The sequence below is a fragment of the Dipodomys spectabilis genome, unplaced genomic scaffold (assembly GCF_019054845.1).
Source record: "Dipodomys spectabilis isolate Male_0828 unplaced genomic scaffold, ASM1905484v1 ptg000032l, whole genome shotgun sequence".
Lineage (NCBI taxonomy): Eukaryota > Metazoa > Chordata > Mammalia > Rodentia > Heteromyidae > Dipodomys > Dipodomys spectabilis.
In genome coordinates this window covers 15,238,079-15,256,499 of record NW_024870709.1, presented here as the reverse complement: position 1 = coordinate 15,256,499, position 18,421 = coordinate 15,238,079, and positions in this window count along the sequence as shown.

Genomic DNA, 18,421 nt, shown 5'->3' with positions numbered 1-18,421 from the left:
TTGTAGGACAAGAAAGTCAAGGGGGAAGGAAAGCAGGAGAAAAAGAGGGATGGGTTCACGCTATTTAGCAAGAAATGTACTCAATATCTTACTGATGTAAATATAATCCCTCTGTACATCATCTTTATAAGAAAATATTATTTAAAAAGTTCTTCAAAGTTTTAAATAAAAAGTTTTAATGTACATAATGTAGGGATACAAAGAACTAATTGAATAATTTCTCCTTGAATTTCAAAGTAATTGCCAGAAAGTCAACAGATATTATTTTAACTGTAGTTTTAAAGTTAGAAAAAAAATCATACAATAAAACAGAAACCACCAAAACCCACATTGGTCATATTACAGTATAAATCACCTTTAGACACATACATCAATCAAATAATATATATACATATATATAATACACAAGGAAAAACCTTGTAGGAATAAAATATCAAGAAAATTTCATTGCATATTGCCAGAAATATGTTACAGGGAAAATATGTAGTTGTTTTTGACTGTGGGGACACTCATAAAATTGGTACAATAACACAACAAATCAATCATAAGAAACTAGAGTTTCATAAATATAAGAACCAGTGGCATATTTTACTTATTTCGTAAGGGAATATAATGATAAATATCAAGCAGTAAAAATGACTCCCTTATTTGAAAAAATAATGATAATAATGATAATAATAAATATACAGTAGAATCCACTAAAATGTAAAATAAAAGGAGAATTATGGGACCATGAAAATATAATAATAAAAAATGACTTGTACCTCATATTTCGTGACATGTGAAACCCTATAATCCCCTGTGACTGTGTTTAGTCTGATGATACACCAACAATCCTAAACTCTCATAAAGTACTTGAGAAGAAAAAGCAACCCACTTAGAACTAATAATGTAGCTAGCTTACCCATAGGAAGTAAAATGAAAACCCATAACTCTAATTCCCTTTCCACTAATTAAAATGGCTAGTATAACTACAGATAAGTTGGAATCTTATCACTTCTAAACAGCAAAACTTACTGGTGTGAAAAGGTTCATCTCATGCATATTCTTGATCATCATATTAGAAGCAGAGTGATTCATTGATTACCCATATCATTTACAAGCTCTAATTTCAGTTGTAAGAACAACTGCTCCTGTGGTAATTAATTCTGGCCAGGGAGTTAATCAGGCATTCATCTTTATTGGTTCATTACATGATTAATATGCTCTTGTTTGTTAGGGTGGAACAAAATTGCATGCCTGATTTGGACAGGTCAGATCTAGTAGATTATTCAAACTATAAAATGCAATAAAGATTTTTTTTAATCATAGGGGAAATTATTTGGATACGTATTTGAAAAACAGATGTATCTTAGATAGGCAATTCAGATTTCAAGTGCAGAATTAAGAAGAAAGAATTTCAATATTTCAGGTAATATGAGAGGAAATAAGTTATATTGAAGTATAATTGAGTATGCATCAATTATAATTGAGCTACCTAAAAATAAATTGTTTTTCAAAAAAAAGTTAGAGCTGAAATATGGAGGTGGTGTGCAGAAAAGGGTAAAAGCATCATAATGGATTATAATGGTTCTCATTGTTTGAAGGATGCCAATAAAACATTGTTGAAAGTGAGATAATCTGTATCCTACTAATATGCTCACAAGTAGGCTTCATTAAGGAATACTGCTGAATATATCTAGGAATTTTAAAATAACATCACTGAAAATTAATTCTCACAAGGTGGTGATGTTCCCTTGCATTTATTTTCCACCGCATACCACTCTTCCCATCAAATGCTTTGGAGCAATGCCTGTTGAGGGCTGTGATATATTCTCACATAACAAGATCATTTAGTGCATGTTGATAGTTATGAGTTCATGGAGATCGTATATTTATTTCACTAATGATCTGTCAACCAATTTCCCCATTGTAGTAAATAGCTTAATGGTTTCCTAAGCAACAGACTGAAGATTTTTTCAGGAAGGGATGACTATTTTGTGTACTTCAAAGAAATCTGGACATAAATACATAACTGTAGGTTTAATGTAATCCTAAAAACAGATCGATTAGTAAGCGATTACCAGCTTCACATAGCTCTTATTGCCTCATTAATTTCTTTTGAGAAGTGCTTGGGGAATGTAATATTTTATTCTGTTTGTTACTGTTATAAAAGTAGTCAACTAAGTTTTAAATCACTCATTAAAAGCAATCTAATGTTATCAACTTAGTGTTGAATAGTATTTTCAATTTATTAATCAATGTATGTATATAATGCTAAAAATGTCTCTAGGTAGCTGTGATTACAGCTGCATCCAACTTTAGCAACAGTTAATCAACAAGGGACTTGTAATTGATTGAAACATTCTATATCAACTCATTATTAGCGATATATTTCATTTAGTATGCAACCAAAGACCAAAAACATCTGCCATTATTTCAACTATCAATTCAATTAAAATCAAGTAAAAATAGCTTCTTAGCCCTGGGGGATACTGATCACCCCCAGAAACACTTTGAAACAGATATGAGTATGCTACATGTGAAGGTAATCATAAGGAACAAAACTAATACAGATTGAGATTTCAGATTTATAACTACAAGTGATACTTGAAAGCTAATGCAGTCCATAATGAACTCACAAACAACAAAACAAATACAATTACTTTCAGCCTATCAAATCTTAATCCATATCAGATTCTCATTTTTTTGTCATTCTAAATTGTCCTTGGTCCAAGGGAAATCTTTTATCTTTCATTTCAGTTCAGTTATATCTTCTGTCTAGCAAGACAGAATACAAATTACACTGTGTTATTTCTTGCTGTATTTAATGTTCCATGAAATTTCAAATAGTGATATATTATCTTTATGAAATAAATTTACATGTGTCAAGCTATGGACAATTCTTTAAAAATCACTTTAATCTATAATAAAATTGTATCTATCCTCAGAATTAGGACATTTGCTATTTAGAATGGTAAATGAGATGTGGTATTGAGTCATTAAAAACTAATCCTGTTTGTTTCCCACCTAAGCTTTATCTCAAACTGATACCTTAATGTTTTTTTCAAACCCAGAACACATACCTGTTACACCTTAACAACTTATTTTTGCTTTTGTAGCCATTGTTCAGGTGGATTGGCCTCTTAGATAAATAAAATAAAATAAAATGTGCTGCAAGAGATGTGCTATTTGTATAAGTACCTTCTCCAAAATTGGCAATATAACATGTAAGTCTTGAATTAAAATTAATTTTTAGTTACAGATGCCAAGCCTCAGTTGAACAGTTCCCTTGTGTAGTAGTACATTATCCAGGGATTTAAGTATAAAATATAACGGCAAAATGGCTCCAAGGTTTTCTTCTGCTTGCTACTTTGATACTAAAAATTTTAAAACGAGACTTTCCAACATCATAGTATTAAACAATAATATAGTTATTAAAAACACCATATTTATTAAACAATAAAGTAAAATCTTTTTAAAGAAAATTCATATTACTAGTCGTACCATTTTGAATTTTTTAAGAAATTAAGTTCTTCATTTTTTAAATGGGAGAATTGTAAGGACATTTTTTTTAATTGTGAAAATACTGTACAGAGGGGTTACAATTATATGGGCAAGATAATGAGTACATTTCTTATCAAGCATTGTTGCCTTCTCCTTTGTCTCCCTTCCCATCCCTTCCCATCCCTTCCCATCTTCCCTCCCACCACCTGCGCCATGCTTCACCCTTCCTCTCCCCACCCCGCCCTGCCCCCTGCCAATCTCCCAGCCTCCCCCGCCAAAATTGTAAAGTTCGTTTTTCGACATAAAGTCTTGTATATCTCATTGTTGCTATGGATCCACCTGTATCCCTATTTAAACAATTTGTTTTTTCCCTTCCCCTCCACAAAGTATACCAGCACCAAATACACATTTTTAATACAACATTTTCCACTGTAACTGCAGTCCAATTTTATAGGAGGACTACAACCATGGTTAAACTGCCACTTGAAATATATTTGAAAAATGCTTATACAACATTTTTCAGGCTTGTGAAATGTTACATTTGGGAATGAGCAAAAATAGATATTTTAATGAATTTATATTTGAAAAGCTATGAGCACTAAAAATAGATAATAAAATTTGGTTAATAAACATTTCAACCATACTGTTATAAAATTTTCAGGAGTTCATTGCCATACAACATTTTCTGTTTTTTGCTGTAATGTGAAAAAGAAAATCTTAAAAAATACTTCCCTGAGTAATTGATTTTGTTTTGTAATAAAGACATCATGAATATCTAGTGCACAAGCTTATATATGTCTAGATGAAGACAATAAATAAAATAAAATAATCATAAAGATACTTGATAATGGATTTGTAAATACATGAAAGAGCAAAGAATAACCTAGTTCCATGCTCAAACTCAAAGAAAAGAACTATGCCTACAATACCATGTTTCCATCATAAAATATACTGTAATTATAAAGGAAGACACAAAAAATTCTATTATATCATATGCACATTTTTGTTTAATAACATTTTTGTGATATGCATATTTTTAACTTTTTCATTTTCAAAGTTAGTTTTGAAAAGACAAAGGATGTAGAAGCATTCAGTGACATTGCGCTAGAGGAAGTGCTGTACATGGGAGTCCATTTATACATCTCAAAGGAAAGTGGATTTTTTTCTTTATTTCATTTTATTTTGTTTTATTTTAGTTTAGCTGCTAGAGTGCTTTTTAGTCTGTAGATAGTGTGTGAGCTGGGAGAATTCTGTTTGTTCTTTTAAAAATAGTCCAAAACATTTCAGTTGTAAAAATTTTTCTTGAAACTTAAATAGGAAATAAATTCAAAGTCAAAATCCCTATTAAACTATCCATGTTACTTGTTTCTTATTTCACTGAGAACAGTGTATCATAGAACTACTGAGGCTAAAATCAGCTGCATACAAAAATGGGAATCAACTGTAGAAAAGTCTTTTGATTTTACCTGAAAGTCAAACCAATCTTGAAGTTTCACAAGGACATTTCTAGTTTGCTTTTATTTTTATAGTTTAAAATGGTTACTATTGCCAACTTTAGTACTCATACATTGTTTAAAATTGGAAAATAGGAAATTTGTATAGTCATATACATATTTTAATACTTTATATTTTCTTATAAAATTAGATTTCTGTTTATGTATGTTACATTGGAGAACTAAGCCAAATATGAGGCAGCAAAAATTCCCTGCCATTCTTTATGAAACCTTTAATGAAATGCTACCATTTTTAATTGTTAGGGTAAATGAATAAATAAATAGATGCTAGATCAAAGCAGTTAATTCTAAACAACATTTTTTTATTCATAATGTATCCAACTCAAAATTTAACATTAGTGTGGTCAAATTGTAATGGTAATGTACACTAAACTAATTTTCAGGATTTTGAGAGTTCTCATGAAAATCTGTAGAAAGAAATAATGAAAAAGTAAATATACAATTTTTAGTCACATTATATGTCATAATAATTTAATAATACTCATAATAAGATTTTTAAAATTCATTCCTTAAGATGATTAAACATTACCTGCAAGACTCAAATAAATTATTATTTCTTAAAAGCTATCAAAAAGAGGCTTAATTTTTTTTCAGGTAAATTCAGGTATTTTTCCTCAGATGAATATTATTGCAACCTTGTGTTGAAATGGAAAGAACTAACAAAAATCTGCTTCTAGTTATTGGAAAGAATATTATCCATGAGGAGATCAAAATAATCTAAGTGATTAGATTTTAACACATAAATCTTTGCATGGGGGTAGGCGAATATTTTATTCATACTCACATTGACAGAAGAACCCATCTCTGGTTTTTATATTTTCCCAAAAGCAAAGTTTGTCTGTTATCTCTTCCTTCTAGTTTCTTATTTACATTTTTAACAAAATTTTATTTTTATTGTAAAGGCTTTGTACAGAGTCTTTACCATTTCATATATCAGGAAATAAACACACTTCTTTTGGACAATGTTACCCCTTCCTTTGCTTTCCCCACAGCCCTGACCACAAGTTGCGCAGTTCATTTTCCAGCTAGTGTACACCAAATATCATCATTGCGTTTGTTCTTCCATCTATTTGGAAATAGTTTCAAATGTATCTTTTTATGTTTTGCTTTATTATTTTCACCATATAATATAAATGTATTCAAAAAGTTATTATACACAACTAATTTATAAAGTATAACAACATAAACTCCTACTAATTTCCATGCCCAGAATAAAAATAAGAATATAAGCATGAATTTTCATTTCCATATATATTCCTTACCAGTTTCAGCCTTTGGATAATCCTAACCTGGGAACAAGTTCAGAGTTCAAATTCCCAAGGTAATTCTAAACTTTTTGGCAGAATTAATTGACCAATTCATACTTTCATTTTTTTTAATCCTTCTATCAACTTGTATTGTTTTCCTATTTTTCATTTTCTTCAAACATTTTGGATAGTAAAAAGATATCCAACTCTGGTACTGATTCTATTGTCTAATACTTTAGGAGATCATGAATGTTTGCATGGTCATACATCTTCCCATTTTTATGAACTACCTGTTGGTTAATTACCTGTTATTATAAAACAACTTTTCATAAACTTAATTATCATCTCAGTGAGTAAGTCAGAAATTTAGAAAGGGCTTAGTAGGGTCTTTACCTTTTGAGTCTCACAAGACTGTGTACAGTAAAGTTTCACTTAGACACTGAATTGTAAAGAATTCATATGATCTCAATCTATTAGTCAACTTTATTTTGTTGTTAGGATTGATGGCCTGGACCTCTTAATTTCTATCAGCAGAAAGATAGACTTGATTTCTATCTATCTCTTAGAGGTTCAAAACAATTCTATGTCTGAGGATTCCCTCAAAATAGTAACCTACATCATCAATATGTTTCCAAAATAATTTTGTTAGACAAAACTCTTGCTATAATACACCATAGTCTTGAAAGTGTCATTCTGTCACAATTGCCAGCATTTTTTATGTCATTAGAGTAAAAAAACAAAAACAAAAAATAAAAAAAAACAGGCCCTTTTGCTAGATTGGTAGTAAGGTTGTTACCACTTGGGTCACATTCCTAGCCTTTTTACTTCCACTGTTGGTTGTTTTGTTGTAATAGATTCTCATATTTAGACCCTGGCTTGCCCAGAATCTGATCTATCATACTTTCTATACAACTAAAATCACAAATATGAGATATGTGTGAGATATGTGTCACTACATGCAGCTTTATTTATTTATTTATTTATGTTTGGTTGAGATGGGCTTACTTGAGCTTCTTGCTTGAGTTGGCCTCATATCAGAATCTTCCCAAGTTGCAACCACTGCAGGAATAATCCTAGTAAAACTGGACTGACGTTTGTAATGTCACCAAAACTCCAAGAAACCAGATTACATAATACATGAACCAGGAGTCAGAGTATATATGGGGGCCACCCTAACAAACATTTCCCATGTGTTTATTTTGTTTGCCTATGCCTTGCTCATGCATTTTCTCTAGCGATTTCAGTTACTAATTTCCAATCATAATAGTCTAAAAATAATAAAATATTCAAAAATGGGCAATTCATCACTTTTCACTTCTATATTGCTCTGATTAGAATGTTTAATTTTCATTTCATTCTCTTCTTTTTGGCTGTGATAGAAATTGCCATTTTTGTCCAGTCTAGCAATGACACATATATAACCTAATCATTAATCACCAGTTATCTCTGTTATCAAGTTACTGTTAAAATATCACAGATTTTATTAAAGTAAATCATTATTTTGCATAATAATGACTGAGAGAATTATTTGTGATTTTATTTGAGTTCCCTGTTATGATTATTCAATCAGTAATAATTTTTAATTTCTGCTTATGACTAATATGTGGAGTTAGGTTCATCATAAGTATTTTAAAAGTATATAGAGCACAATACTGTCTCTAATTTCAAGCTGTCTAAGGTCAAAGGCTTGAAAATGTCTCTTGCAAGTAATAGAAGTTAATATACTTGGTATTTTTCTTCTCAGCGATTTATATATTGTCATATGATTTTTGTCAGATACTTACATTTCACATATTTTGTACTAGTATAGCTTGTCTTTCTACTACTATAATGGGAAAACAATTTTTGTTTTGTTTTTCTGGGTCTGGTTCCAAACACAGAACCTTGCAAATGTTAGATAAGTGTTTCACCATTGAACTACTGCCCACATTCAAAAACTCTTAATTTTAATGGAAGCAATTTTATAGATTGTGTCTGTGATTGTTACCATTAAAAAAAAACATTTTGAAAGACATTCTTCAATTTGGAACATTTTAATGTTTGAACTTCATTTTTAATTGGATCCATATATTTCTGGCTTCTCTGCTATTCAGCTGGGACCATTAATCCATTCTGTCTAATGTTCTATGGCATTAGATTTGTAAATAGCTTTGAAACAGACATTAAAAAAGGCAACCCTCCTTTCTCTATGCTTTAAGACTAACTAGGTTAATGTTAACATTTGCTTCTATAAGTTACATCTTAGAATTAATACTTAAAACTATGTTAGTATTAAAATATTAATGATGTTTTCATTGAATTAGTTCGAATTTACTGGTACAAATGAGAAAATAAATGAATGCTAGATTGAATATTCTTTCTTCTTTCCGTGTATACCTCAGTGTGAGTCAGAATTTTTCCAATCATAAAAATCTTCCTATTTTCTTTTTGGTTTTGTTTTGTTTTATGTTGCGTTTTGTTTTGTGGTACTGGGGACTGAACTCAGAGCTCCTTCTTGATAGACAGATGTTCTTCCATTTAAGCAAAGCTTTAAGTATTTTGCTTTTAATTTTTTCCTAAGACAAGGTCTTGTGTTTTCATGGAGTTGGACTTGGACCAAGATCCACTGACCTCTACCTCTTAAGGTTACAAATACATTCTACCACATCTGGCTTATGTTTTTAAATCAATTTATTTTATTATTTATAGAGGTGATGTCCAAACGGATTACAATTTCATGAGTCAGGTAATGAGTATATTTCCTTTCAGGAGTGTTTTCCATTCCCTGATTCTTTCCCAGTCCTTCTCTCCTATCTCCACCCATAAGTTGTTTCTCCTATTGGGGGACTGAACAAAGGAAGTAAGTGTTCCCTCGTGAAGTAGGAAAGAGTTGGTAAAGTGATCCCAAATGGGTTGTTGAGCTCCACATTAGTGAGGAGAGTAAACACATAGGGCAAGAATGACTTAGGTTTCACAGTCTAATAAGAAAGAATCTTGTCAGAGGTAGAACATGGCAAAGTGCAATAAAACATATGGAGATAAGAAGGTGAATTGGATGAAAGCTAGGTGTAGGGTATCACAACTCAAGACAAATTGTGATAGTAGTATCCATGTGGGAAAAAGTTAATATGAAACTCTTTGGGGTTATTTTAGTATCCAAAGCTTTTAGGATTTATTTGTTCACAATGATAAGGACTAACTTAAGTTACGAATGAATATCTGGAGATGATGCAGAATGGTATCTGAAGCTAGGTGATAAAAGATTTTAAGCCTCTATCTTACTTTCTGTGGGACAAATCAACTTTGATATTGTGAGGACACTTAAGCAATCCAATGGAGAAGTCTATGTTGAAAGGAACTAGAGCTTTTTTTTTTAATTTTGTTTTATTGTAAAGATGCTGTACAGAGGGGTTACAGTCAGATGAGTAAGGCAAGGAATACATTTTTTGGTTGAGCAATTACCCCCTCCCTTGTTCTTCTCCTACTATCCTTTCCCTTCCCCACAAATAATGACAAAAGACATTAATTATCTCTATCAACAGTCATACGAGGAAGCCATGTTTAAAGTAGACCAACCAGTCACAATCAACAAACCTTCAGTAGACAACTTTCCCAGACAACATCCAAACTCTACCTCTATAAAAATAAAAATAATTATATGAAAATTTAAACACACTTATTCAATGAAATCCAAATTTATAGGATACTAACAAAAAAGATTACCTTATTGCATTGAACATTATAATGTCTGAAGTTGGAAGACATAGCCATTTATTTTTTGTGAATTGCTCCTGAGAACATAAACTGGAAAATGCTTTCAAGGAAAACACCTAACAGATAGACACTTTGATTCCAATAGGGTTTTAAATCCATGAGATGAAGATTTTTCCTTTTACCTCAAAATAGCCATTAGGAAATGGAGTAACCAGCTTCGTTATTTTTCAAAAAATAAAGTGAAAGAGAAATATGGAAACACAATTTTTCACAAGATTCATGCAAGGTAGCTACCTCATTCTAAAGCTTCTTCCTGAATTCACTCAAGCAATTCAACTTTAAGATACTAAATTAAGATCCTGGCAAATCTTAGTGGTCTCTTCACATAGCTTTGAGCCAGTTTTAATTCCATTTCTGAACACAAGTTTTCCTTTACATATTTGGAAATCAGACAGGCACATGAACACAACGAAGGAAATGTTTAATTGTTTCATTTACTTGAAGAAACTGTGGAAAATGTCCAAGTATTTGGGGGCCTTTGTCATAGTCTAGCAATCAAATCAAGTAAATAAATAAGAATTAAAATTGTAGTACCTTGACCTTTCAAATGGTCAGATAATTTTAACTGTTACTTTCCATGGTTAAGCTAGAAGTAACAGAAAATCTTGGATACCACTAATTAAAGAACAAATTGATAGTTTGTTCTGAAGGAAAAATTAAAGTATATAATGCATAGTCTTCTGATATAATAAAAATTATCATTATAACCATCAGTGGCACATACTGACACACAAAATATTAAAAGTTAATTACTTATAATAAAAAGTAATCTAAATGTCAACAACAGAAAATCAGTAAATAAATAATAAAATGGGAATGTCAAACAATTTTCATTTGCTTAAAATTAAAACCAACTTAGAAATAGAAATCTAACTCCTAAGTCCTCGTTTCAAGTAGGAAGCAAAAGAAAAAAATTCAAATGATAAAATTCTTCTGTTGATCTGTTTATTATTTTATTTATTTTACTTTATTATTTTATTTATTTTATTTCAATTAGAGCACAATTCCCTAATTTTCTTTCCGACATGACCTAAGTTTCCGTAGCAACTATCCTCCATCCTATTAACTTTTCTGGTCTAGTTTGAGTATTTTCTAGTAGCCACTGTATCTATTATATCTTCTATTCCTGCTCAGGATACCATCAAAGCTTTTGATCTCATAATATTATGCTTTGAGTCTACCCAATTTTCTACCTGTTGATAGATTCACATATATTAATGTAAGCTAGGGGCTCAGAGCCACTGTTGTTTTACCTGTACAATCCAAGAGTCTTCCATACTTTCCTCAAAAACACTTCTACAGCACAGCTCATTCAGTAATCAGGTTCATGATTGTATATGAAGCTTTCATGACTCTATAGTCTCCACTGCACAATCTTGGAAAGCCTAAGGCTTAAAGTTCTATGAAACTCACATCCAGACATTTAAGGCTGAAAGACAGCAGTAACAATGTCTCTGTTGTATGGTAATGACTCTGATGCCCAACCCCTGCAAATCACTTTTACTATGTCAGTCTGAAAGAGAAGGAGTTCTTAAGAGAATTATTCTGTAGTACATGTTATAAACTCACACTTTAAGTCATCCAGACTGGTCCCTTGAAACCTGGAATCTTATTTTGTCTTACTGAATGCTAGTAGCTGCAAAAAAAGCTTTGTTCCCAGGATTATAATACATTTCAAAATCCACTTTGCACTTCAGTTACAGGATTTTTTAAGTTGTATATAACTTTTATTTTCAGGGCAGAGGGTATTCAATTCTTTGAAGGAATCGAAGAATCATATGATAAATAAAGATGGGCAGGCCATATCTTAATATTTCATTCATGAAAATACACTGAAATGAAAAATAATGCTAAAATATTTAACACTCATATATAACTGTACTCAAGATTTTCTGTAAGAAAATTCTTACAGTGAATATACTGCTTGTGTAACCTTGCATAATACTTCTGCAAATCTCTATTCTCATACTTTCTGGTTCTATTATTGATACAGTAACATGCCTAGTTTTTTTTGAACAAAGTGATTTCTCTCCACTAACCTTACCACTTGAATTTATACTTATTCACATTAAAATTCCCCTAATTTTCCTTTGTAGTATACTACAGCATACTTGCATATTAGTACAGACTTGAAATATCTATATCTATATGAGAAACTTGTCAATACAAAATATAAAGAAAGCACACCATCCATAGAACATGTTTATCTTTAGCTGTATATTATATCTGATGTGCTTTCTACAAGGAATTTAATTTCTACCCAACAATTTACCCTATCAACCTTCAACTTTTATTTTTGTCATGGTGTTATTTTTTAAAGAATCAAATAGAATACCCAATATTTCTGTAATTTTTATTTTATGGCTGTGCAACCAAGATCTACCATGAAAAGAAGATATAGGTTGTTAAAATCCCTACACCCTAGTTCAACAGAGCCTAGACATAAAAACATTGAAGAAGAAATCCAATACCTCTTTCTTTGAAGTATGCTTTTGTTTCTCTTAAAATACTCTATTTCCCCAAGTCCCTAGAGTCTCTTGGACAATGCCCAAGAGGGAATTTTTAAGAAACCTGTGTGTTTCTTATTTGTTGACTGCTGTTGGAGTTTTCCTCTTTAAATTCAAGGTGGCTATGAACAATTTTTTTTCATGGCAACAGGGAATTTGCTTTATTTGAAAGGAGAATATCGGATTTTAGTGTATGATTCTGATAGAAAAACTAAAGTAAAGAAACTCTAATACCTACTGAAAATAGTGTGTTCAGATCTGTTATGCTATAGTAGTATAAAGTCAATTCCTACAGTGGTTGGCTGCCTTAGCTTTTTCTCTCTCAAATAATGTAGTTTAAGAAAACATAGGAAATAAGTTTTTCAAATTGTTTGGTAGAAGATACATTACTACATTTGTGTGTGTGTGTGTGTGTGTGTGTGTGTGTGTGTGTGTGTGTGTGTGTGTGTGTGTGTGTGTGTGCTGGGCCTGGGCACCGTCTCTGAGTTTTTCTGCTCAAGGCCAGTTCTCTATCACTTGAGCCACACTTCCACTCTGGCTTTTTTAGTATTTAATTGGCATTATGGACTCCTCACCAGGCTTGCTTTGAACCATGATCCTCAGATTTCAGCCTCCTGACTAAGTAGGATTACAGGCATAAGTCTAGAGCACTGGACTTACATTTCTACATTTGAAGTGAGATAAAATGGGTCAGATATTGTGTAAATTTGTCACATGACAAATATGCCTTATTTACCAAAGGGTCTCTGGGAGATATTTATCTTCCCTTATTTATACTGCTTTAAAAATGTTATTGCTAAGGAAGTCTTAGTAAATAAAATCAAAATGGCTACTAAAACTGACAATTACAATTTATCTAGTGAAATTATTCCAACCCTTTCATAAAAATTTAGTGAACACTTTAACCAAAGATGTATCATGATATTTGGATTGGCTGCACAAAGGCCAATTTCTGGTAGCTGCCAAAACTGCTTATGTTACACAGACTCCTGTTCTTCGTTTTAAAAAATGAACAGTGAAGCTCTTTATTCCCACCATTCCATGTTTTACAGCTGAGTCACATTTTTTATTTACAAGACACCTGCCTCCCACATTACACATCTCTAAAGCAAAAACTGGAGAAAAGAGGAAGCCCAATTTTAAATTCCATCAACACACCAGGCATTTGTTTCAATAGATACCATTCCACCCAGTGTCTCTGCCTACATTTTCCATGTGGGAGAGGAAAAAAAAATTAACTTCCTCTCCAGAGCTAAACATGTGCACAGGATGGCTAAAATTCAATTTAAGTCTGCCCAGGTGTAGGATTATTGACAGCAGTCATGGTCATAGTTATAGACTTTAACCCCACAGAACATTCTCTGTGCTTCCAGGAAATCTGATGGGTGATATTCTAACTGCCCTGAGCTCCAAATTGTAGACATCAAAGTGCATTACAAAAGGGAATCTCACACAACTGCAAATACATCTCTGTGTGGTTCTTGGAAGTGAACGTTTACTGGAAGATTTACAGGAATATATAATGTTATGAAGATCTCTGGAGAGAAAAGTACAGGAAGGGGCTCTCAGCCAAACAGAAGTCATTTCCAAAAGTAGAGTGCTGGTGGTTGTGTAGATATATGATTGCTTCAATCCTCTGTTAGAGTTGAATTCTTGAGTTTTTCATTATTCTCAATCTCAGACTAACTCAAATGTGTTACATAGTACTCACAATTGAAATTGGCTTTTCAAGAACATATAGCTTTGGAGACCTATTGTTGGCATATGAACTGATATTCTATCTTCTATTCAAAATCAAAAGGCAGGGTTTCATCACAAAGAAAGTACCTAATTATAGAAATTCCACGTGTTCGAATGACAACTCATTATGGTTCCTTTCCACATGTGGAAGACTTTAATTGCCATAGAAATGCAATTTGTCCTTTTGGTTTTAGCTTGAAAAACACTTGATCCAAGGCTCTATCTCAGTCTTTAAGCAATCCCTGCACCTGCTTCATGTTCAAAGACTTCTGAAGCTAGTTCATAGGAGTGTTCAATAAAGTGAAACCTGGGATAAAAAAATTGCCGGTCTTCAGGTTCAATATGGGTCATAAATATGGAATCAAACCTTGACTGTGAAATTTCATGATATCCTCTTGTATTTTCTAATGCTCTGGATCAATCTAGAAGGTTATTTGGTTTAGACAGATATCTACAAAGGAAAAAGAATTTTGTAAAATTGTATTCAGAATGAGAGCATATTGGCATAAATTTCCTAAAGAGAAAGAAGTTTGGGTATATTTCAAAAATGGTTTACTTTATATTATATGAAAAGTTCATTAGGGTGCTGGTGGCTCATGCCTGTCATCCTGTTTATTAAGGAGGCTGAGATCTGAAGATGACAGTTCGAAGACAGCCCAGGTGCCTGGAAGTCTGTGAGACCCTTATCTCCAAAAAACTACTAAAAAGAAACCCCCAAAACAAAAACAATCCCAGAAGTGGTGCTGTGGCTAAAGTGGTAGAACACTAGCCTGGAGCAAGAGAAGGTCAAGGATAGCTCCCAGGCTCAGAATTCAAGCCCCAGGACTGCGGGAGAGGGAGGGAGGCGGGAGTTGTTCTTCACAAAAGTCCTATAACTGAACAGAAAACTGTAGTAAAAATCGCCCCCCCACAAAGAACCTTTAGACCACACAGGTTCAGGATTTAGCTTCTCATTACTAACATAATTATCACATAAACAACACTGTATTACATTTATTCTAAAAAGGATAAATACATGCTGCTTTTTATACAATGTGAATCAATATAGTCTTCTTAAAAAAAGTTCCATGACAAACATGATTTATTCTTGAAAAATATTCCGGTATGCATAATAGGAAAGAGAAATTTATTTATGATTAGATAATAAACACATAGATGATAGATAATAAAAATCCAATATTTAATTTAAAGTACACATAATTTAAATTGTTTACTTCTTTTTATAACAGAACAAAGGAAAACACAAATATTAAAGTAATTTGATTTTCATATTCATTTAAATGTAAACGTACTTTCTGTATATATTTTATTTTCTTAATATTTTTGTTGTAAACATGATGTACAGAGGGGTTGCAATTATATAATTCAGGTAATGAGTACATTTTTTTTTGAAGTGTGTACATATTTTAAAAACAAGTTACATACATGGTAAAGTGGTGACTATAGAAGAAAGGAAATAACATCTATCTTTTTCTATAATTTTTCTCCTGTGATATAAGTAGCTATAATTGCTTCATTTAGCAAAAATTATGAATATATACATGATTTTATATTGCTGTCTTTCTTTCTGCACACTCTCTGCTTCATTCTCTATTTCTATATATTTAACTTTTTGTTATGTGATTTTTAGATTATACAATAGTTTCCACTATATGGAGCTGGCTCATTGTATTAAGCATACAATCTTTTAGTTCCAATTCATATTGTGGAGAATTATGTAACCTTTTTTTGCTAAAAATATAGGCATACACACAGTTTCTTTATCCAGTCTTCCATGGGTGGACAATTAAGTTATTGCTATTTTTTGGCTACTATGAATAATGTTGGAATAAACATGGCATTACAGATACCTTTTTGGGTGGTGATTTCCTTTAGCTTTCAGACTATGCCCAGTAACAAGATTGCTGTGTTTAGAGCTCCCCTATGACCCAGCAATCCAGTTTTGGGCATTTACTCAAATGATCACAAACAAGACTACCAGCACAACTATGTTTATCGCTGCATTTTTTACCATAGCTAAGATATGGAACCCTCAGTAGATGAATGGATCAAGAAAATGTGGTATATATAACCAATGGAATTCTATGCCTCCATCAGAAAGAATGACATTGCCCCATTTGTTATGAAATGGAAAGACTTGGAAAAAATTATATTAAGTGAAGTAAACCAGGCCCAAAGAATCATAGGTCCCATGGTTTCCCTTATTTGCAATAATTAGTATATGTCTGAGACAAGCAGAAAAGGTCAGAGAAGTTGATGTTAGGTGAAATGAACCCCAAGATAAGGATTCAAATGCTTTTGCTTTCATGCAATTGTTTCTAACATATTTATAAGATATTTCTTTGTTGCTTTGTATGTCCCTCCCCCCCTGTATAGCCCCTGCTTTCACTGTATTTGATGTTGGTATAATTTGTGGAGGGGAAGGGAAAAAATAAATCATTTAAATTGGAATACAAGTGGACTCAATGCAACGATGAGATGTACAAATCGTTACATCAAAAAACGAACTTTAGGAGGGAGGGAGGGGATGGTAGGGGGAAAACAATGGAGGGGGTAACAATGTTCAAGAGGAAGTGTACTCATAACCTCACTCATGTAACTGTGACCCTCTGTATAGTAGCTTTACAATAAAAAAATAAAATAAAAAAAAATAAAAAAAAAATAAAAAAAAAAAACGAACTTTACAACTTTGGCAGGGGGCGGGGGTAGGGATAGGAAGGGGAAACAAAGGAGGCAACAATGCTTGATAAGAAATGTACTCATTACCTTGCCCATGTAATTGTAACTCCTCTGTATGGTATTTTCACAATTAAGAAAAAGATTTCTGTGTTTTGTGGTAATTCTGTTTTTAAGTTTTTTCAAACCTTCATACTCAATTCCATATCAACTTATGTTTTCACCCAGCGATTACAAGGATTTCCTACTTTCATATTCACACTAGCATTTAATTGCAGTAATAACTATCCTAACAGATGTAATGCAATATTGCACTATGGTTTTAATTTACATTTCCTAGATGCTTAGTGATCTTGAGCTTTTCCTCATATACCTATTGGCCATTTTATGTCACAGAAGAGAGAGAACACTTGAAAGTTGGTGATTAATTCTGTTTTTTTTAGAGCCCTTGACACTTCAAGCTGTAATTTATTTTTTTACTACAGAAATTTTTGAAGGATAAAAGCTAGACTCAGTTTAGCAATGGTGTATAATATATAATTTATCACAATTAATGGCATTCATATCCACTTTGTATTATCTATTTTTATAAACATTTCCAGCTACTATTATACTCTGACCATTAAGCTCTTTCAATTCTCACTCTCCTCCCAATTCACACTGATAATATTTTTGTTTTATCTTGCTCTTATAAATCAATTTCCCAGTTTTCTATTGTTGGTGTCAATTTTATTTGAGCTTTACCTATACATAAATACTATGAATAAAATTCCCCTGGACAATGAAATTTACTCCTATTTTGAAATCACAGGTATTTTAATAATTGTAGAATGTATTTACAACATTTTATAATAATGCATTTACTGCAAATGAGAATCTGGTTAAAAAAGGACATTAAATTATTAAGGTATCCAACATTATAGTCCCAAAAAACTGATGTATATCCTTAATTGTTCAACATAATGTTGTGCATATAGAAAGATCTTATTTTGAGGAAGAGGATTTTTTACATATTTTGAAGTGATTACTTAAATTAATTGACTTTATAATGTAAAATATGGATTTTTCAACATCTGGCAAATATCTTTGACTAAGTTTTATTGTAATTATAAAAATTAATTCAGATGGATATAATCTTACTCACATTACTATCTACACATGATTTCCTGTGCAAATTAATTCAGAACTATAATTCAATCTCTTAAAATTCCATGAAATATTAATTTTTTATCTTGAACCTCTACCAATTATAAACAATTAGTCTTCCTGATCAGGAATGAATGTACTAAAATATCTGTGTGCAATAATTTGTCATAATCATGCATTTTGAACCTTAAAATGAAATTTAAGTTAATAATAACAACTTTTTTCCAGTGGTCAATGTTAATAAAGAAGAGTTTTCCTGAGTATTTTTCTTCACATTTATATGCTGCATAGGTACTTTTACCATGAAAAATGTCTTCTGAGGGACTTTCAGCATTCTCGAATTATAGCTTAA